Here is a 23,349-nt window from a genome sequence, read left to right as displayed (position 1 = left end):
CTGAGGGATGATTATGCTTTGTACTTGCAGTGAAAACAATGATTTTCCATTCAAGAAAGCAATACGTACCTATGAAGAATAGAGTGTGGGATTAATTTTATCCAGAAATGTCAAATCAGAAATCAGAAACAGGATATAAGTCAGGATTAAATACCTGGGTTTGGAACCAGAGGACTGAGGTTAAATATTGGCAAGCAATGTGCTGAGTGTCCTCTGGCCCTGAGTGTCCTCATCTGTAAAATAAGGATAATATCTCCTCCACAGGGTTATTGAGAGGATCACCCAAGATACATATTCACTATTCCTAGCATGTAGTAAGTGGTCAATGAATATTAGCACTTAGCGCAATTGTCCTTATTGTTATTGAATAAGGTTAGACCTTTATGTTGGGAAATTATGGAGGGATTGAATACCTAGTGGCGGAGTTTGCATCTTATCGTTAAGGTGACATGAAGCCAGCGGGAAAAATAATAGAAGGGATGCTGTGGTTTAGTAAATGTTCTCTGATAGCTATTAGAAAGATGAATTGGAGAATCGTTGGGATGTCTCTTTTGGGTGTAAGAGGATTCAGTATTTCTTCTCTGTGCTGATATGATCTGTGGATTAAAGCACTGCTTCCCAAACTGGGATTGGCATCACAGTCACCTGGAGTACTTCCTGAACATAGATTCCTGGGCCTTGTGTCCAGGGTTTTTGATTCAGTAGAACTGAGGTGGGTCCTAAGTCCTGGGTGATACTGATGCCACTGGTCTAAGCGCCATACCAGACTTGGATTAAGTCTGTCTTCACTGCCTCAAGTATGGTCGCACCTCTCTTTCTATGCACTTGGTAGAAACTGAGGAAAAATGAGTTCCCCTAAGTGAATACTATAGGACTTTGAAAAGGAGGAAAATAAGGAAGTGGTATCTGTGTTTGAATAAGTTTAGAAAATGCTGAATTACAAAAAAATGCTAAATAAAGAAGAGGTCAAGTTTTCATGTTTCAAGTTTATTTGGCCATATAATCTTTCTTTTTGAAGTTTTTCAAGAGATTGGGCTCCTCAAAACACAGGTTTGGAAAAAAAAGTAGTTTACACCAGATTAAGAAGCTATGACCCAGATTATTTGGTGTGATACCGCAGGTTGTTATATTCCCTTCTTGTCAGTAGAGATCGTCATCTTTCAGTAAGTCTTCTTTGAGTTGAGTTTCTAACACCTTCTGCTGAAGCAGATGCTAATGGCTTTGTCTCCCTGCAGGTACCACCCCTCCTGAGAGGTGGCATGACTGCTAACCAGCAGCTGCAGAAGTAACAGCAGGAAGGTGCTCCATTTCTGGTATAATTAGGGAATAAATTTACCCCATGTGGCTTAGGGACATTCCTAACCTTAAAAAGTAAACTATTACCAAGACAAATACCTTATGTATAGATTACTTTAAAGTTTGCAAAGGGCTTTCACACTGATGATGTTATGTGATCGGAATAACCAGTGGATGAGGTAGAGTGAGGATCAGTCGGTCTCCCCGTTTACAGAGGAGAAAACTAAGACTCACAGAAACGAATGACCTGCCCAAGATTATAAAGTAATACTTATTATCCTGTTGCCATCCTACATAGGCATAGGCCTTTTTTCTTGTCAAATAATATTTACATTAATATTTATACTGAATCTTCATTTATTCATTCATTCATTTATTCATTCAACAAATATTTAGTGAATACTCACTAAGTGCCAGGCAGGATACAAGTGGTAGGGAGGTGAGCAAGACAGCGAGTGCCCCTGTTCACAGAGAGCTCAAGATCTAGAAGATAGACTACCTAGAAGATACAACTGGCCCAGAATTGGTTTTGCATCCATTTTTACTTTAGAAACCTGAGGCTCAGGAAGGCTAAATGACCTAATATTATTTGAAATCATAAAATTTTGTACCTGAAAGAAACTTAAAAGATTGTCCAATCTATTGTTATCATTTTCTTAAGGAGTAAAATGAAACAGAGTGTTTTGTCCAGAATAACGATGTTAATTTTTATGATGTAGCAAATTACCATAACTTACTTAAGAGACTTCACATAGATTTATTATGTTATAGTTTCCAGGGGTCAGGAGTTTAGGTGTGGTATAGCTGGGTCTGTGGGCGGCAAGCCACCCAGGCGCCGAGGCAAGAGACCGAGGACACGAGCTGTTCCAGTATAATCTAAATATAAAACAAGAATAGTTATACCAGATATAGATCTTAGATATGATTATATATGAATATCAATAATCATTAGTTGGTAGCAATTACTCTTTATTCCAATATTATAATAATCCTTGCTCTATAATCATAACCCAGGAAAAACCAGGCCATACAGAGATAGGAGCTGAGGGGACATAGTGAGGTGTGACCTAGAAGACAAGAGTGCGAGCCTTCTGTTATGCCCGGACAGGGCCACCAGAGGGCTCCTTGGTCTAGCGGTGACGCCGGCGTCTGGGAAGACGCCTGTTGCCAGGCGGACTGTGGTCTAGTGGTAGCGAAAAGTGTCAAGGAACAACACTCGCTACTTAGCACACCGGGAAAGGGAGTCTCCTTTTCCGCGGGGGAGTTTAGAGAAGACTCTGCTCTTCCACCTGTTGTGGAGGGCCTGACATCTGTCAGGCTTGCCTGCAGTTATCCGGAGGCCTAACCGTCTCCCTGTGATGCTGTGCTTCAGTGGTCACGCTCCTAGTCCGCCTTCATGTTCCATCCTGTACACCTGGCTCTGCCTTCCAGATAGCAGTAGTAAATTAGTGAAAGTACTAAAAGTCTCTGATATGCAGAAATAATGGTGTAAGCTGTCTTTCTCTCTGTCTCCTCTCCCTCTCTGCCTCAGCTGCCAGGCAGGGAAGGGCCCCCTGTCCAGTGGACACATGACCCACGTGACCTTACCTATCATTGGAGATAGCTCACACTCGTTATCCTGCTCCTTTGTCTTGTATCCAATAAATATCATCAGTGCAGTCTGGCATTCGGGGCCACTACCGGTCTCTGCGCATTGGTGGTAGTGGTCCCCCGAGCCCAGCTGTCTTTTCTTTTATCTCTTTGTCTTGTGTCTTTATTTCTACAGTCTCTTGTCGCCGCACATGGGGAGAAACTCACCGACCCTGTGGGGCTGGACCCTACATGGGTCTTCACTTTATGCTTCACAGGCTGAAATCAAGGTATTGGACAGACCAGGCTCTTACCAGTGGGCTCTGGGGAAGAATCCAAGTCCAAGCTCCTTCAAGGTGTTGGCAGAATTCAGTTCCTTGTGGTTGTAGGACTGAGGTTACTGTTTCCTTGCTGTTTGTTGCTAGGGATTCTATGTGAATGGCTAGGGGCCCTTCTCCAGGCCTTGCACAAGGTCCTCTTCATCTTCAAAAGAATAAAGATGCATGGAGTCCTTCTCACACTTCAGACTTCTCCGAGTTCTGCCAAAGCAAGAGAAAACTCTCTGCTTCTAAAGGGACACATCTGATTGGATTAGGTCCACTAAGATAATCTTCCTCTGTAGGTCAACTGTGTTATGTAAAAGAACACAGTCACCAGAGTGCTATCTCATCACCATTACAGGTCCTGGGAATTAGAGCCTGCAACCCTGGGGAGGAAGAAGGCATTTTTAGAATGCTCCCTAGCACAGTAGCATAGTTCGGGAATAATAGAATGAAAAGGAGATAACCTGAGTTCTCTTTGGAGCTCATAACATATAGTGTTCTGAATATATATTGCTGTATAACAAATTGACCCAAATTTAGGGGCTTAAAATACCAATTATTATATTATGTTCCTGATCTGTGGATCAGTAACTCATGCTGGAAGTTGCTGGGCAATTATGTTCTGTGTGGAGTTGATTGCAATCACTCATTGGTATTTAGCTGGGAGCGAAGCTGGCCTAGAAGTCCCCAGAAGGCTTCCCTCACGTCTGAAGCAGAGATGGCCAGAAGGCTGGCCTCAGCTGGGCAGTTCTTCCTTTCCAAGGTCTCTCCGTGTAGTCCTACAGCAGAGTGGCCGGATTGCTTAGAATGGATCTCAGAGGTACAAAAGGGAGTTTTCCAAGAGATAGGAGGTGAAAGCTGCCAGTCTCTTCAGGCCCACACCTATAAACTACATGAATGACTTCTGGCTTATTACATTGGTCAAAGCCATGGTAGGATCTTCCCAGATTCAAGGGGAGAGTACATAGACCTGTTGTCTTTATGGGAGCAATAGCAAAGGATTTGTGGCCACCTGATACACAGAGTGGGTTTTTCATCTGTTCATTTTTCCAGTGTAAAACATTAATTTTTTTTGCAAGCACTTTATTTTTTGAAAACAAATTTTATTGTGTGTATTTGAGGTTTACAACATGCTGTTATGAGATACGTATGGACAGCAAAATGGTTACTATAGTGAAGCAGATTAACATAGCTATCATCTCACCTAGTTACTTTTCTGTTACAAGAGCAGCTAAAATCTACCTATTTAACAACAATCCCCAATGCTGTATTAATTCTGTAAATGTGTTCATCCTACTTATTTGCTATTTTGTATCCTTTGACCTACATTTCTCCATTTCCTCTCCCCCTACAAGCACAGTAACCACTATTTCCATTATCTATTTCTCTATCTCTGTGTATTTGAGCTCTTTTTTTCTTTTCCTTCTGCATTTAAGTGAAATCATGCAATATTTGTATTTGGGTGTCTGGATTATTTCACTTAGAATAATGTTTTGTAGATCTATCTATGTTGTAACAAACAGTAGGATATCATTCTTTTGAAGCTGAATAATATTATATCGTATACATATAGTCATCCTTCCATATCTGTGGGTTCCACATCCATGAATTCAACCAACTATCGATGAAAAAAATTTAATAACAATGCAATAATAAAAATAATACAGATTTTAAAAATATAGCATTATAACCATGTCATAGTATTTACATAGCATTAGGTAATACAGGTACTCTATAAATGTTTTAAAGTATACAGGAAGACATGGGTAGGTTATGTGTATAGGTTATGCAAATACTATGTCATAAAAGAGACTTGAACATCATCAGATTTTGGTATTTTTTGGGGGGTTGAGGAGCCAGTTCCCAGTAGATACTGAGAAACAACTGCATACCACATTTTCTTTATACATTTATTTGTTGATAGGTATTTAGATTCTTCCCTTATCTTGGCTATTGTGAATAATATTGCAGTTAATATGGGAGTGCAGATATCTTTATCTGTGCTCATTTCATCTCCTTTGGGAATATACCTAGAAGAGGGATTTCTGTGTTGTATGGTAGTTCTATTTTTACTTTCTTTAGGAACCTCTATATTATTTTCCATAATGGCTGTACCAATCTACATTCCCACCAACAGTATACAAAGGTTTCCTTTTCTTCGCACCCTCGCCAACATTTGCTATCTCTTGTCTTTTTTATAATAGCCATCCTTATGGGAGCAAGGCAATATCGTATAGTGGTTTTAATTTGCACTTCTCTGATGATTAGTGCTGTTGAGTACCTTTTCATATTCCCGTTAGCCATTTTTATGTCTTCTTTGGAGAAATGTCTGTTCAGGTCCTTTGTTCACTTTTTAAATTGGGTTATTTGTTTTTCTGCTATTGAGTTGTAAGAGTTCTTTATAAATTTTGATTATTAATCTCTTATCAAGTATGTGGTTTGCAAATACTTTTTCTCAGTCTGTAGGTTGCCTTTTCAGTTTGTTAAATATTTCCTTTGCTGTGAAGAAGCTTTTTGATTTACTATAGACTCATTTATATTTGTTTTTGTAGCCTGAGCTTTTGGTGTGATATCAAAAAATTCATTGCTAAGGCCAATGTTGAGGAGCTTTCTACTTATGTTCTCTTCTAGGAGTTTTGTGGGTTTCAGGTCTTCCAATGAGGCCTTTTATCCATTTTGAGTTGATTTTTGTGTATGGTGTTAAGAAAAGCATTCAATTTCATTATTCTGCATGTGGAAATCTAGTTTTCCCAGCCCTGTTTATTGAAGAGATTATCCTTTTCCCATTGTATCCTCTTAGTGCCCTTGTTGAAAATTAGTTCACCATTTATGATTGAATTTATTCCTGGGCTCTCTCTTCTGTTCCATTGGTCTATGTTTCTGTTTTTTATGCCAGGTCTATATTGTTTTGATTACTATAATTTTGTAGTATAATTTTAAATCAGGAGCATGATGCTTCCTACTTTATTCTTCTTTCTCAGTATTACTTTGGCTATGTAGGTTTTGGTTTTTTTGGGGATTGCTTTTTCTATTTCTGTGAAGATTGACATCAACATTTTTATAGGGATTATGTTAAATCATTATATTGCTTTGAATAGTGTGAATATGTTGATAATATTAATTTTCCCCATCCATGAACACAGAATATCTTTTCATTTATTTGTGTCTTCTTTAATTTCTTTAATGTTTTATAGTTTTCAGTTTACAAATCTTTAACTTCCTTGGTCAATTTATTCCTAAGTATTTTTTTTTTTTGTAAATGAGATTCTTTTTAAAATTTCTTTTTCAACTAAGTTATTTGTGTGTAGAAGTGCTACTCATTTTTGTATCTTGATTTTGTATAATTCAGCTTCACTTAATTTATTTATTAGTTCTAATAGTTTTTTTGTGGGGGGATCTTTGGGGTTTTCTGCATATAGAATTATGACACTTGCAAATAGAGTTTATTCTACTTCTTCCTTTCTGATTTGGATGCTTTTTCATTTCTTTTTCTTGTCTAGTTGCTCTTGCTAGTACTTCCAGTACTGTATTGAATAGAAGTGTTAAGAGTGGACATTCTTGCCTTGAATTGAATGTTAGTGGAAAAGCTTTCAGTTGTTTCCTGTTGATTATGATGTTAGCCCTTTATTATATTGACAAACTTTTATTCTATAGCTAAATTTATGAGTTTTAACAAGAAAAAATGTGTAACTTTGTCAAATACTTTTTTCTGCATCGAGGTGATCTTATGATTTTAATCTTATTCTGTTAATGTGATATATGACACTTATTGATTTGTATATATTAAACCAATCTTGCGTTCCTGGGATAAATTCCACTTGTTTTAGATGTGTTGTTAAATTCAGCTTGCTAATATTTTATTGAGGATTTTTGCATCAATGTTCATTAAAGAGATTGGCCTGTAGTTTTCTTTTTTTGCAGTATTTTTGTCTGGCTTAGGTATCAAGGTGATGCTACCTCATAACATGTGTTTGGGAGTATTCCCTCTAGCTCTATTTTTTGGAATAGTTTAAGAAGTATTGGTAACAATTATTTTTTGAATATTTGGTAGAATTGAGCCATGAAGCCACCTGGTCATGGGCTTTTCCTTGGTGGAAGGTTTTTAAATACTACTTCACTTCAATCTCTTTATTAATGGTCTGTTCAGGTTTTCTTTTTCTTCCTGATTCAAACTTCATAGGTTGCATTTTCCAGGAATTTATCCATTTCCTCCAGGTTATCCAATTTGTTGGCGTATAATTGTTCATAATAGTCCCTTATGGTCCTTTTTATTTCTGAGACATCTGTTGTAGTGTCTCCCCTTTCATTTCTGATTTTATTTATTTGAGTTTCCTTTTTTTCTTTTTTCTTTTTTTTGTCTAGCTAAGGGTTCATTGATTTTGCTTAGTTTTTCAATGAACCAACTCTTGGGTTTATTGATTTTTTTCCATGACTTTTGTGTTCTCTCTTTATTTCTGTTCTGATCGTCATTATTTTCTTCCTTCTGCTAAATTACAGTTTAGTTTCCTCTTCTTTTACTAACTCTTTAATTTATTTGGGATCTTTCTTCTTGTTTATTATTTATTGCTGTAAACTTCCCTCTGATAACTTCTTTTGATGCATCCTATAGGTTTTCATATATCATGTTTCTACTGTTATTTGTCACAAGATATCTTTCAGTTTCCCTTTTGATTTCTTCTTTGACCCACTGGTTGTTAAGGAGCATGTTCTTTATTTCCACATACTTGTGGATATTTCAAGATTTCTCTTGCTACTGATTTCTAGTTTCATACCATTGTGGTTGGAAATAATACTAGATATAATTGTAATATTATTGAATTTACTAAAACTTATTTTGAGGCCTAACATATGATCTATCCTGGAGAATGTACCATGTGCTCTAGAAATGAATGTATAGTCTGCTGATGTTGAATGAAATGTTTTATATATGTCTGTTAGGTCCATTTGGTCTAAAGTGCAGTTCATGTTCAGTATATTTTGGTTATTTTTCTGTCTGCTTGATCTATTCATTGTTGAAAGCAGGGTATTAAAGTCCTCTGCTGTTATTGTATAGATATTTATTTATTCCTTCAGGTTCATTAATATTTACTTTATATATTTAAGTGCTCCAATGTTGGGTACATATATATATATTTATATTTGCTATGTCCTCTTGATGAACTGATGCTTTTATTGTTATACAATGACTATCTTTTTCTCTTGAAATAATTTTTGACTTGAAGTCTATTTTATCTAATGTAAGCATAGCAACCCCTGTTCTTTTTTGACTACTATTTGTAAGAAATGTCTTCTTAGATCCCTTCACTTTCAGCTGCATGTCCTTTAAGCTACAATGGGTCTTTTATAGGTAGCCTATAGTTGAATCTTTCCTTTTGTCAATCTACTCAGCCACTCTATGTCTTTTGATTGGATATTTACAGTCAATGTCATTATTGATAGGGAAGAATTTACTCCTGATATTCGGTAATTGTTTCCTAGTGGTTTAATAGATCCTTTTTTTCCTTTCTTCCTTGTTTACCTTTGTGGTTTGGTGATTTTCTGTAGTGCTAATCTTTGATTTCTTTCTCTTTCTCATTTGTGTATCTCTGTAGTATTTTTTTTTCTTTGCAGTTACTGTGAGGCTCACTTAAAATATTTTATAGTTATAATAGACCACTTTAAGCTGATAACTTAAATTTGGTTGCGTGTACCTTTTACCTTTACCCTCCCCCCAACTATTTATATTTTTGTTGCCACAATTTATATGTTTTATACTGTGCATATCTTAAGAACTTACTGTGGCTACAGTCACTTTTTTGGTCATTTTAACTCTTAACTTTCATACTAGAGATTTGATAGATTTATATATCACTATTATAGTCATGGGATAGTCTGAATTTAATTATGAATTTACCTCTACCAGTGAGTTTTATGCTTTCATGTATTTTCTTGGTAGTAATTATCATCCTTTTACTTTTAGTTGAAGTACTCCCCATTTTTTTTAAAGATGGGGATCTTACTCTGTTGCCCTGGCTGAAGTGCAGTGGCATGATCATAGCTCACTGTAGCCTCAAACTCCTGGGTTCAAGTGATCCTCCCACCTCAGCCTCCCAAGTAGGTAGGATGACAGGCACATACCACCATGCTTGGCTAATTGTATTTTTTTATGATTATTTTTAAAACTTTTGTAGAGATGGGGTCTCACTATGTTGGCCAGGCTGCTCTTAAACTCTTGGTCTCAGGTGATCCTCCCCTCTCAGCCTCCACAGTCTTTGAGATGACAGATGTGAGCCACCATGCCTGGCTCTAAACATTTTTTTCTAAGGCTGATCTAGTGGTGATGAATTTTCTCAGCTTTTCTTTGTCTGGGAAATACTTTATTTCCTCTTCATTTCTGTGCTAAGTGTAATATTCTTGATTGAAAGGTTTTTTTATTTTTTCGTTCAGCACTTTAACTATATCATCCTATCATTTCCTGGCCTTTTAAAATCATTTCTATGATGTCTTTGATATTTTGATTATAATGTGCCTTGTGGAGGACTTCTTTGGGTTGGAACTGTTTGGGAACCTATGAGCTTCGTGAATCTGGATGTTCATGTCTCTTCCAAGACTTGGGAAATGTTTAACAAATATATCGTTAAATAAGCTTTCTATGCCTTTCTTCATCTATTATTCCTCTTATACTCATCATGTAAGTACTTGTTTGCTTACTGGTGTCCCATAATCCCATATACTTTATTCACTCTTTTTAATTTATTCAATTTTTAAATTCTCCCTTTACTGGGCTATTTTAAAAGACTTCTCTTCAAGTCCAGACTTTCTTTCTTTTACTTGGTGTAGCCAGCTATTGAAGCTCTTAATTGTGTTTTTTAATTCATTCATTGAATTATTCAGCTTTAAGATTTCTCTTTGGTTCTTTTTAATGATATCTTTTTGTTGAATCTCTCCCAGATCATGACATTTTATTAATTTTATTGAATTATCTGTCGATATTCCCTTGTATCTCAATGAGTTTTGTTTTTAAAGATCATTGTCTTGAATTCCTTTTTAGGCAATTCACAATTTCCATTTTGGAGGATTTGTTATTGGATAATTATTTTGTTATTTTGGTAGTGTCATGTTTCCTTGTTTTTTCATGTTCTTTGTGTCCTCATGTTTATATCTGTGCATTTAGTGGACAACCACCAATTATAATTTTATAGAGTAGCTCTCATAGAAAAAGATATTCCCTTGCAGGTGTGTCCTATGGTGTCAGTTGGGTAAGGTGCTTAATTCTGGTTCTGGGTGGGTGCACTGGTGTAGCCATCATGCAACTTCTTCAGTTGTAATCAATGTCAGAAATTTCTGTGGGTACCTTAATAGCCTAGTCTACAAGACTTTGTGGCAGTGGTGGTGGCAAGGTAGATTGTTAAGGTTATCGGCAACAAGGGCTTCAGGGATCCTGTTGTTCTCATTTTTCCCACAGTATGAAGACTCAGCTGAATTGAATTCCTTTTGGAGTTGGGTATAATATAGATAACAGGCAGCCATAGTGGCACTGCTTTCCAGGACACAGGTGCTTAAGTGGCAATGGAACTGGGGTCCTATGATCAGTGTCTTGTTGAATACTGTGGCCCATGTGACATGGGTGCAGGTTTACTTTCTTAGCTCTCCCACCAAGCGGACGATTGCGATTCCAAGGCACTTAAGTAGCTCAGGCCCAGATGGCAGGGATGTAGCCGTGACTCTGATCCTGGGTGTCAGGACACTGCACTGGTATGGCTCCAGGAAGGAAGGGGTGTTTCAGCGGCTCAGGTTCTGGGGAGCAGGATGCAATTGCAGTTTGGGTTGGAGAGCCAGCAGGGCACAAAGACAACTTGGGCATCAGGAGAGAGGGTACTGCTTAGTGGTGACTCTGGACCCTGGAATGGTGGGACATAGCAGCTACCCAAATCCTCTGAGGCGCTGTAGAAGCAAGAACCAGGAATGGCAGGGCGTGGCTATGGCTTGGGCTCTAGGGTTCAAATAGCAGTTCAATATTGGCTTTACTACGCATTGGAGGTAGGGCCTCAGTCGTGCACACTTCACAGGGCTGGTCCAGATCCAGGGAAGTAGGGCACTGTAGCATTTTGACATAGTGGACAAGGTGATACAGATCAGCCAAGGCTGTGCTTCCCTGGGGGTCAGGTGCTGTGTGGACTCAAGCACCAGGGTTGTGGCTGCTCCCTGGGCCAAAGCTCCCATTACCTGAGACTAGTTGGTTCAGGTGCTAAGTGTGCAAGGCTGCTCTGCCAGCTGGGCTTGGCTTTTCTGCTGGGCTGGAGCACCTGGTCTCCAAGGGATAGAACACCACGAGGGCTTAGGCATGGGGTCATGGCTGCTTCCATGTGTCAAAGCTTCAGTTTCCTGGAGCCAAGATACAGGTTACTTCAGGCATCCAGAAAGTGAGGCTTCTCTCCTGACTTGGGTGTGGCTTGTCTCCTGGGCCAGAGGACCTGGTCGTGGAGGGGCAGGGTGCCAAATTGCAGCTGTTCCCTGGCCAAAGCTTTATTTCCCTGGGGCTGGGGCAATAGGCTGGTTTAGGCGCTGAGGGGACACAGCTGCCTTACCTTCCCAGACATGGCTTCTCTGCTGGGACAGACTGCCTGCTCCACTGAGCCTAGGCTGTAACCCTGACATCTGAGCCCATGCAGTGCCCTGGGCTTGGGTGCCAGGAGCAGTGCGCAGCACCAAATGAAATGGGGGAGATGGAGTGCTTCCCAGGCAGCTTGTTCCCCATGGGTAAGGAACTGCAGCAGCTTGGCTGGGGAATGGAGCACTACTGTGTATGATCATAGTGCAATGATGTCAGTGCCTCAGGGATGGAGAAGCGCAGTGGCTACTGGCCACTAGAGAAAAACACACGCTAGCAGGGCTTTGCTTTCAAAATGTCACAGTGCAGTAGCAGGTTGAATAAAAGGGTTGGGGGTGGGATACAACGTGGGCTTCTTTTCTGGATTAGTACAGCTGTGCAAACTCCAGGCACTTCCCTAAACTGGGCTCAGGGCCCATGAAGACTTTTCCCTGCAGGGAGAGGGCTCACCTGGTTCTGAGCTAATCCTGACTGGGGAGAGGAGATAGCAGAGACAAGATGTTTTGTTTCCTTCTCTATAGAGTCATCCTGCTTTTCTGTGCCTCACAGGGTTTTCACCACCCCCTTACTGTACTTCAGTGCTCTCCGTAGGCCACTTTGGTCAAAATTTAGTTGTTTGTTCATTGTTTGTTTTGGTCCTTTTTTGTGTTGGGCAATGAGTGTTAGCCACCTCTAGTCAGTCATCTTGCTGACCACAAGCCTGTGATACATTTTAGTACAAAGGGAATGCACTCTTCAGAGATGTTATGAGGAAATATTTTGTAACGCAAGATTGTCCTTTAAAATCTAGTCGATCAAGATTGTTGTTTAGTGGATTTATCTTAAGGTTTCAGCCCCTGTCTAGGTGCATATTTTGTTGTTGTGTGTTGTCATTGTTCTTGTTAATGTTTTTTTCGTCTTCTTGAAAGCTGGTTTAAGTGGGGGCGAACGTACCATAAAATACTATTATTCTATTATTTGGAGAGGGGTATAGATAGTGTGGGTACCGAATGAGGGAAGGGAGGGATGCTACCAGTTGGTGGGTATTCCGGTTATGATAGAATCCCCAATGTGCATTCTAGGACTGGGGAACTACCACCGGAAGTATCCACTGGACTCACTGTGAGATGGACCTGAGCTAAAACTCCATTCATCATCTGACTTCCATAAACTCTTACTCTGATTGGTAGATCACAGTGATATTTTGCATCTCCTGGAATTAATGTCAGTTTAGAGCCAGTGTGCAAAAGTCTTTGGAAAGCATTATTATTTCCTTTTCTCACTCAGTGCACAGTCACCCAGGTAAGATGTTATAGGCCTCTTTGGAGAAGGCTAGGTGGAAGATTAACAGTATAAATTTTGGGAAGTGTGCAGGCTTCTTCCTCAAGGGGAAGATTCTGGTTCTGGGCTTCCAGGTACTAATGTGACTGCAAGCAGATTACTTAATGTCCCTGGACTCTGTTTTTCATCTGTCACAGGGACCAGGCCTTGCCTAAGTGTTATTTAGCTTTAAGGTTCTGGAATTGTCACTATAAACTCATAGGCAGCTCCCCCCAGGAGAAGTTGCTACTTTGATAGTCCCTGACTACTGATTTTTGTGTGCATGCATAAGTGGAGTGGGGAGCAGGGGGTACAATTTGAGCAACCAAGACTTATTCTGAGAGTGTGTATTAAATTGTCTAGAAATAAGAGGCACAAGCCCACATGTGAAGTCAGGCTAGCTCAGGGCATCTGGCTGTCAATCACAAGTGCTTACAAGTGTCCTTCTAACTATGTGGCAATGAAGCTTTTAGCTGAGAACATCTTTGGAACTTTTTTTCTATTTATGGGCAGAAAAAAAAGAGAGTGAGGTCCAAAGTGGTGGCAACTGAGGGTGTACAATCTAGGTGAGGGGCAGGGAGATGTGTGGCAGTGGCTGAGCTTCACTGCGAGTGCTGTCCTGGGTTTATTTAAGTCAACGCTAGTAGGAATCTCTCCATTTTCACCCATGCTTGTCATTCTGCATTTGTAGCAAGTAGGGCGATTGACTCACTTGGCTGACGCAAGGCAAGAAAATAAGCATCTCCAGTTCCTTTCTGTTGTTTTTGGTTTTTTCTTCTTTCCCCTCCCCCGCCCCCCGTGCTGTGGCTTGGAAGTAGCTTCCTGTTTGGAATAGAATATGTAAGCTCAGGGGATTTAGTCAAAAATAGACATGTCTTATAATTTCTATGGACAGCTCTTTTTACTCCTCTGTCAGAGCCATCACCCAATTCTCCTGCCTACCTCCACCCTCCACGTCCTGCCAACAAACTCACGCATGGGTGAATTTTAGTCCCAGTGATGTGACAAGTCACTAGTGACCATCAGGAAGTTACTTCTCTTCTCTGAGCCTCAGTTTTTTCATATCATTAAAATGAAATTGTAATGATATGAATGAAATGATGGTCTCTCAACCCAGCCTGGGACACAGATAAATTGTGAGGATCAAAATTAGAGAACAAACAGAAGAGCTTTAGAAAGTTTGAAAGTGATATGAAAATGTCATGTTTTGCTGCCTTATTAATATCATTTCTGATTATTTTAAAGGACAATCTTTTTGGTAAATATTTTACTAAAGTATTATTACATACATACAGAAAGTGGAAACAACATAAATGTACAGTAAGATGAACCTTTACAAAGTGAATTCACACGTATGACCAGCACCAGATCAAAAACTAAGGCATTCTCTGCACTGTACAGCCCCCCGTGTCTTCTTCTAAGCCTTATCACAAACTTCTCCCCAAGGGAATTATTTTTTCCACTGCTTCATCCAGTGTAGGTCAGTTTTGCCTTACATATGAAATGAACTCTTTGTGTCTGGTTTCTTTCACCTTTTCATCTTTCTAAATGGAGATATTCCTCCATTTTGTTTTGTGTAGTTGTGGCTCATTCATTCTCAAAAATATTTTATTGTGTATATAGAATTCTCTTCTACTGCTGATGGTCATTTGACTAGTTTGGCATTATTCCAAATAGTACTGCAATCTTATACATGTCTTTATATATGCCTTTTGGTTGGGTACATATTAGGCATGGAATTGCTGGGAGGTACTGTATGCATATGTTCAACTTACTGGATATTTTAATACATGCTAACAGTTTTCTGAATTTGTTGATGCAAGTTTTGTTCCTAGCAGTAGCCTAGGGGCGTTTCAATTGTTCCACAACCTTGATGGCTTAGCGCTTACCTTCTTTTTAATTTTGTATTCTAATTTTATTTTGCTATCCTGCTGAGTAATATATCATCATTGCTAGTTTAATTTGCATTTTTCTGATAGTGAATGAAGTGGAGACTCATTGCATATTGACCTTTTGAATATTCTTCTTGATGAAGTGCCTGTCCATATCATTTGCCTATTTTCCCTCTTGGTTATCTGAATTTTACTCACTGATTTGTAGTTGTTTACATATTATCTTAGTCTGTTCAGGCTGCTATAATGAAATAACAAAGACTGGGGAGCATATAAGTAGCATGAATTTATTTTTCACAGCTCTGAAGGTTGGGAAGTCGGAGATCAAGGTACTGGTAGATTTGGTGTCTGGTAAGGGCTTTTGGGTTCACCTTCTACCTGTGTCTTCACATGTTGAGAGAGACAAGGAGTCTCTCTTGTGTCTCATTTATGAGAACACTAATTCCACTCCTGAGAGCTCCACTTTCATGACCTAATTAGCTCCCAAAGGCACCACCTTCTAATATCCTTACCTTGGAAGTTGAAATTTCAACATACTAATTTGGGGGAGGGGGTATACAAGCTTTCAGACCTTAGAATGTCTTATACATACAATCTCTTGTTAGCTAGAGGTATTGCAAATATATTCTGTCATTGAAAGTTGTCTTTTCATTCTATGGTATCTTTTGATGAATCTGTTTTAATTTTTATATAGTCCTATTAATCAATTATCTTCTTTTATGGTGAACACTTTTAAGAAATCTTTCCTTACTGTCATAAAGATGCTCCCCTATATTTTCTCCTAAAAGTTGTACTTTCTTCATTTAGATCTGCAAGCCATCTGTTTTGATTTAGGAGTACAGAGGAAGTTACGTGTCAAGATTTATTTTGTTTAATATGGATATTCAACTGATCCAGCAGCATTTGTTGAACTCTTTCCCACTCTGAGTTTTTAAATCTATAATTACTGATTTCAAAGGGATCATTTACTATGTGAGCTCAAGAGAAACATAGTTTGTTTGCATGAGAGACAGTGTGTACCTACTATATGTTAGAAACTTAATGCACATCATCTTATCTGAGCCTCAGAACAACCTTGCAAGGATTGTATTATTATTCCATTCTGTAGTTCAGAAAACTGAAGCTTAGAAAGGACAAGCAATTAACTTAAGGTTAAATAATGAGTAGCAAAGCTATGACTCAATATTCCTTTTTTTTTCTTTTTGGATTCCAAAGCTCATGTTAGCTCTTTCTTCTTCAAGTATCTTGGTGACAGCATTCATTAGAACTATGGAGACTGAATAACCAATGAGTTGAAGATATTAGGCTATAATCAACTGGGCTGTTTTAGTAACCAAGAGGAATAATTTTACTGAAGGCATTTATAAAGCATAGTTATTCCTTGCCCTCAGTAACAATCATGGTTAGTAATGGTCAGTCATTACTTCTTTTCACTGGAAGTCTCTCTAGAGCTTCGCATATTCCATTCCTAGCTCTTAAGACAAAGTGAAAAGTAGATGTTACCTTCCCCATTTGACAGATAAGAATACTGAAGGTCAAAGAGGTCAGGTGACTTATTTAAGGTCAAATAGCAAGGCCAAATATCCAAGGTCAAATAGGGGTAGAGCAAGGCCCAGCACTTATTTAACTTGCTCTCTCACCTGTGATCACTGCTTCTCACTGCCAGGATCATAGATCTAGATGACCATTATTGTACTTCAGGGTTAAGGCCCACTAGACCCTGGGTAGCCCCCTCTTATTTCATAGCTTTTTGGTTGGAGTCTGTTATTATACAGTCTAACTACTGCCCAAGAAGAATAAATCACTCTTGTAAACCTCCACCAGGGAGTGTCCTGCTGTTTTCAGCCTTTCTGTCACCTTCGAGAGGCTCCGGGCGCCTTCCTTCACTTGTCTTCAGCACATTCATGCCCCAAAGCAAAATGCTGAATTTGAATATGCAGCTGATGTTGCCTGTCACCTCCTTCCAGACACACAACTGTGTAATTGCAAAAATTGTTTCAGCTCCTGACAACCTAGTTTTAAAGGCCCTATTGGATTTTTTACACTGATGCTCTTCTCCTTCTTCCTTCTTCCTCTGCCCTCTCCAGTAAGACCTATTACCTTCACTCCACAATTGAAAATTAGAAAATAGCTTCAGCATGACAAGGGACCATAACATTTTCTTTTGGTATTTCTTCCTTATTATTATGAGCTACTCAATGAGGCTGTGACACCATGTGAAGAACTGAGAGAAGGAAAAACATGTTATTAAAGCAATGTTAGAAACTCAAAGAGGGTAATGATTAAAAGCTAAATATTTATCTGGGAAAAATAGTGAACAGAGTGAGTCTGATGGCCAGTTATAATTCATACTAGCACATCCATAGCATTTCTGAGGCTCTTTTCAGCAGAATCTCAAGCATTCTGACACCACTGACTTGACGTATTCATCTCTTATAAATACCACTTCTTTAACACATACACACACGCACAGAGAGAGTCACACACAGCACAACTAAAGAACAGCACATCATCAGAAACCTAGAAAAACAACTGTTTGTCTTCTCAGTTTAGTCTGTTGTCTGTGGAATATACATTTTGTGGAGTCACAGAATTACTCAGGCACCCATTACAATGTCAAAGAAATGCCAAGGAAAAAGCAAAGGGCATAAATAAAAGAATAATGCAGAGCTCCAATTTCTTTTTTTTTCATTTCCTCTGTACTTTTTTAAATACACACTCCTGGTAAGCAAATGGGAGTTATGGATTATAGCTTTCTATTTTAACCTAGATCTGTTTCTCTTCCTCTCTCCTTGGCACTCGATTTGTATGATCTCCCCTAAAATGCCACTGGCCCCACACTGTATTCCCATCTTAGGCAAAACCTCCAATTAAAATCAGCAGGGAGTTTGCTTGAATTAGGAACCCCAGCCTGGGCTCCCCAGCCAGGGGGTTCTGAAAGGGAGATGTGTACCTTTGAAAGCACTGATGGGAAGCCCTGGGTGGCGGAGACTGTCCTCAAAATGATGAGCAACTCCATGCTGTGTCACCAGGAGACCTGTCAGGTTGCCAGAAATTCCTGGCTGAGGCAAAGACAGAGCCTGCAGGGGGGCAGCTGAGGTGTTAACATGGTCCAGAGCCTCTTTCTCCTCCAGTCGGGGGTTTAGAGGGCAGGGAATATAGAGCATGGGCATTGAGGGAGTATTGGGTTTGGACCCAAGAATCCCGAACTTTGCTCTGCTACTCCCATGCTGTGTGACCAAGGTGAGTCGCAGTCTCTCTGTGGCCTTCAATGCCCTCATCTGTGGGATAAAAATCACAAGGGAATCCTATCTCATGGGGTTGATGTGAGGATAAAGTGGTAACTGCCACAATGTAGGAAACACTTAAGAAACACTGATTTTTTTGACCTCAGCAACCAAGTCTCTGTGTTCAGGTCTAAACATGAGAAAGATGAACATTCCCAAGGTTTCTTCTTGAAGTTTCCCTGCTTCTAATGGTCAAAACTGCTTTATTCAGAGCCAGTGTGGGTACCTATCAATCAGGCTCTAGGGTTTTCCAGTTTAGAAATGAAAATGCAACTTCCTTCTTTCTCCTACTTTCTCCTTCCTTCTCTCCTCTCAGCCCCCTATCAGAATGAATTGAAATCCCATCCAACAGAAAGATGCTGATTTGGATGTATTGCATCTCAGCTTTGGCTGCAGATGGAAGATGCTTTGGATCCTCAGGGACAGAGAAAAGCACTTTAAAACCTGCTCCTCCCTGCCTCACACTGACTGGCTTTCAGTGGGGTTGTGTCAGCCTTTGTGAGACCCTTCCCTCTGAAGCAGCCTATTAAGCTGCTTCTCTGTTGCCAAGGTTGAGGCAGGCTATCACCAACTAGCCTGGGAAATGGTATTTATAGATCACAATCCCTGCTATCCCTGATCCCCAGCATCTCCCTATGCACTTGTCGGGAGCCCCAATTATCTGTGAGTGGAGGAGAGGGATCCTGGCAGGTCCAGAGGAAGCAAGGAATGTGATAATAGGCCCTTCACAGGCTCAAACTTTCAGTATTTTTCCATTATTTCAATTTATTTCTTTTTCTTGTGTCTTGCTTTCTTCTTCTTGCTCACCATATTATTATAATTTTACATTATGATATCTAGAAGAAAGTGCACTGATAACTTGTCTGAGATCACAAAGGTACTCCACATTCAGATACCAAATTTTGTGATCTTAGACAAGTTATTTCACTTCTCAAGGACTTATTTTTCTTTGTCTTTAACATGGAGGTGGTTTCATGTGCTGTTCAGGGAGACAGTATGAAGAGCCTCCAGCACTATGCCTGGTATACAGTGAGAACTCAATAGTTGTAAGTCACCGATGCTCTCAGCTGGTTTAGGGCACTGCCTACAATTGAACCTGGTAGAGTTTATGACTATCCATGATAACTACTGAGAGAACTGGCTGGAGATAGGGGAGGTATAGGAGATTGATTTGATTGAGGCTTTTTCCTCATTATTGCAATTTGCTTGTATTCAAAAGACACACACACACAAAATGAAATGAGCTTTTTGTGGTTCTAATCTCAAAATGAAATACTGAAAAGCAAAAGAAAGTCTGTTGACCTGGGGGATCAGGACTCACTGGTAACATTGCTTTACCTCTCTGCCCGCACTGTCTCTGCAATTGGCCTCTCTAGAAAAGGAGGAAAATGGACAACTAGCCCACCCTTAAATGGCCCATCCAATAGTTGAATTAGGAACCCCAGCCTGGGCTCTTTCCCAAATCTGTGAGTTAACACAGATGATGCCTTGGCTGCATCTCTTTGTTTCTATCCTACCCACTCTAATTTCATTCCATCTCATCCTCCCTGTCCAGGGTCTCCTCCGTAGCCGCTGTCTGCTCATTTGCTCCACATTTCCCCACCATCTCCAACACCAAGTCCTTTTCTCCACTTATCGCCCTTCTCCAGTCTCCACCTTTCCCCTCTGTTTTCTTTCCTCTTTCCGTCAGCCTCGTGCTCCCTGCTCTCCGTGAACACCACCTGCTTTCTAAGTCCTCTTGCTGTATCATTAATGCCTCCTTTGATACAGCCCACAACCTCATGATTATTCTGAGGTCAGGAGATGCAGGTGCCACGCAGCTCGCGAATGTATCTCAGAGGCCCTCTGTCCCCAATTCCTCCTGCCTGACAGGGCTGGAATCCTAATTTGCCACTAGCCCCGTTGCTTATTGCAGCATCACCAGGAACTTTCATCTTTTTATTTCCCTCACCGAGGATTCTGAGAGTTAAGCCACAATGAAGCATTGATTCAAGGAGTGGGGGCTGTGGTCCTTACAAAGGGTCCCAATGATGAGACACGAGAAAGGGGGCGCTCTACGGGGTTATAGAATGCCTTGCAGATGGGAACAGAGGAACTCTAAATGGGGTACTGTCCTGTCACTTGGAGAGGGAGTGACAGGGGCAAGTGTGGGCCATGTGAAAGAGGCATTTTGAAATGACGCTCTCGTCAGATGGAACCACGCAATCAGGGCCGTGTGGAGGGCCCCTGCAGCTCACAAAAATATCAGATGACTCATACCCAATATTCAGTCAATGTTCTGGTTTGGGAGGTGGGAGCCACATACCTCATTATTATTCCAGCTCCGTTTCCTGAAGGCTGGGCCTGCTGCTGTTCTCCAGGCTGTAATAGCATTGGTCTCACGAAGCAGAAACTGGGGAGGCCTGGAGCTGTGTGGGTGGATGGTACGGAAAACGAATACTGCAGTCCTGAGGGGAGAGGGAGAAGTTTGTTTTTCCTTTTTTTAAATGAAAACTAACAAGAAAAATATGAATATTCTTTATGCATTCATTCATCAAACACTGATTCACTCAGCAAGCATTTGTAGAGCCAGCCTCTGGGCTAGGTGCTCGGAGAAGGAGGGACCTCTCCTCTCAAGCCTAAGCGCCTGGAGGGGAAACTGACAAAGAAACGAGGGGTTTCAATACAGTGTTTTGGATACTGTCAGGGAGGTTTTATCGCCAGGGCCGGGTGGTTCTGTGGATTTAAAAAGGAGAGGGTTTCAAGGAGCCCACTAATTATTCCGCCATTTTCTCCCAGCCGATAAGCAACTCATTGAAAGCAAAGCATGCTGGGAAGCCATTTCAACAGTATCCATTTTCAAATGGATATAACAAAATGGTTTTCCTCAAACTCCAGAGCGATAGTGAAATCCCTGAGAGTGTCTCAATACCTTCAAAGGAAGAGCTTATTCTCTGGGATAAGAGTACTTTTTATTATTACCTTTTCCATAATTGCTCTGTGCCAGGCTCTTTTAAGCACTTTAAATATATTATCTCACTGAATCCTCTCACCAGCTGCCTAAGATGGGCTTTATTATCCTCATTTTAGATATTGATACTGAGGCTTAAAGAGATGAAGTGACTTGATCCTGGTTATAGAATGCAGCTTTGAACTCAGCTCTGCTTGGGCCAACAACCATACTTTTCAACATTAGGCTCTGCTGCCTAATTAGGCTCTTGGTGTTTGTGGTTTGGGGATTGTGGCTCATCAGTGGAAGTGATAGAATAGATGGATTGTTAACACTTCCTACCACAGAGAGTACAATGCAAATTAGCTTCTGTTTCTAGTTTTATAAAATGAAGATCAGGAACCACTGAGACCATCATCATCATCATCATCACCATCACCATCACCATCACCATCACCATCTCCACAGCACATGACAGCCTTAGGAAATGTGCCCTTGACTCTCGCTTGACAGACAATGCAAAAAGCCACAGCTGTGAGCCAGGAAACTACTCTCTGATTGTTTGACTCTGAGCATGCCCTTTCACCTCTTAGCTTCCATTGCCATGTCTGTAAAATATTGCTGACAGTCCCTTTACAGGAATAACAACTGCTAACTTTTATTGAGCTCTTAATAAGTACCAAGTTTGGGGCTAAGCCTTCACATAAAAATTCACATAATCCTGACATAGATCTGTGTGGTAGGAATGATTAGGAAGGTGAAGAAAACTGCCCAGCATTACCTCAGCTTGCAGGTGGAGGAGCCAGGATTTTCAGCTGTCTCTGACTGACCTCAAGTTCCAAGGTATTTTTAGGGTGTTGCTGTGAGGCTCAAGCGAGAAAATTGGAGTGAAAATACCCTGTGCAGGGTAAAAAGTGCTAGACACACAACGGTTTATTGGTAGCATGGAAGACAGCCAAAGGGTGACTTGAACAGTAAAAAGGAAAGATGAGAGGCCTCTAAGCTGACTGCCTTGCATATTTGTTCCTACTCTGATGCTGCTTCTTATCTGATGGAATATCTGTCTTCATTAGAATGTTTCGGTGGCTGAAATCAGATTATAGACTTTGGTTATCATTTATAGTGTTGAGGTTCTGTGGGGAGGGGGCCCAGAGGCTGCAATAGAAATGCAACTGAATGGAGAGTTTGGAGGTCTGGAAAAATGCAGAGAAATAACCCCCCCCCCTTTTTTTATTATGCTTTAAGTTTTGGGATACATGTGCAGAACGTGCAGGTTTGTTACATGTGCTATGGTGGTTTGCTGCACCCATCAACCCATCATCTACATTAGGTATTTCTCTTAATGCTATCCCTCCCCTAGCCCCCCCAACCCCTGACAAGCCCCAGTGTATAATGTTCCCCTCCCTGTATCCATGTGTTCTCATTGCTCAACTCTACTTATTAGTGAGAACATGCGGTGTTTCATTTTCTGTTCTTATGTTAGTTTGCTGAGTATGATGGTTTCCAGCTTAATCCATGTCCGTGCAAAGGACATGAACTCATCCTTTTTTATGGATGCGTAGTATTCTGTGGTGTATATGTGCCACATTTTCTTTATCCAGTCTATATCATTGATGGGCATTTTGGTTGGTTCCAAGTCTTTGCTATTGTGGACAGTGCTGCAGTAAACACACGTGTACATGTGTCTTTATAGTAGAATGATTTATAATCCTTTGGGTACATACCCAGTAATGGGATTGCTGGGTCAAATGGTATTTCTGGTTCTAGATCCTTGAGGAATCGCCACACTGTCTTCCACAATGGTTGAACTGACTTATACTCCCACCAACAGTGCAAAAGTGTTCCTGTTTCTCCACACCTTCTCCATCATCTGTTGGGAAATAACCCCTTTCTAACATGTTCTAAAAAACCACCATGAGGATCATGTAAGATCATCAATAGAGCAGCACTACGTGATTTCTAGAGTATGATAAAATATAATTTGTTTTTGTTGAAGTTGTTAGATGTTATACACCTTCATGGGAGGAATCTGTAATGGGGGTTGAAACATGTGATTTAAGTAAACAAATAACTGCTAAGGTCTTTTTCATTGCTGATTGTTTACAATATGTTGTCATCCAGAAGGGGTATTTGAGTCTAGACACTTTCATTTCCTGAATCACAC

General features: G+C 40.2%; 1 protein-coding gene across 1 annotated transcript in view; it reads left to right on the top strand.

Annotated features, from left to right (window-relative positions):
- BRINP1 (BMP/retinoic acid inducible neural specific 1) overlaps positions 1-23,349 on the top strand; it is a 204,221-nt gene that overhangs the window by 179,190 nt on the left and 1,682 nt on the right. The window lies entirely within an intron of this gene.

The sequence above is a fragment of the Hylobates moloch genome, unplaced genomic scaffold, assembly GCF_009828535.3.
Source record: "Hylobates moloch isolate HMO894 unplaced genomic scaffold, HMol_V3 SCAFFOLD_10, whole genome shotgun sequence".
In the NCBI taxonomy this organism is placed as follows: domain Eukaryota; kingdom Metazoa; phylum Chordata; class Mammalia; order Primates; family Hylobatidae; genus Hylobates; species Hylobates moloch.
This window is presented reverse-complemented; position numbering and strand designations above follow the sequence as displayed.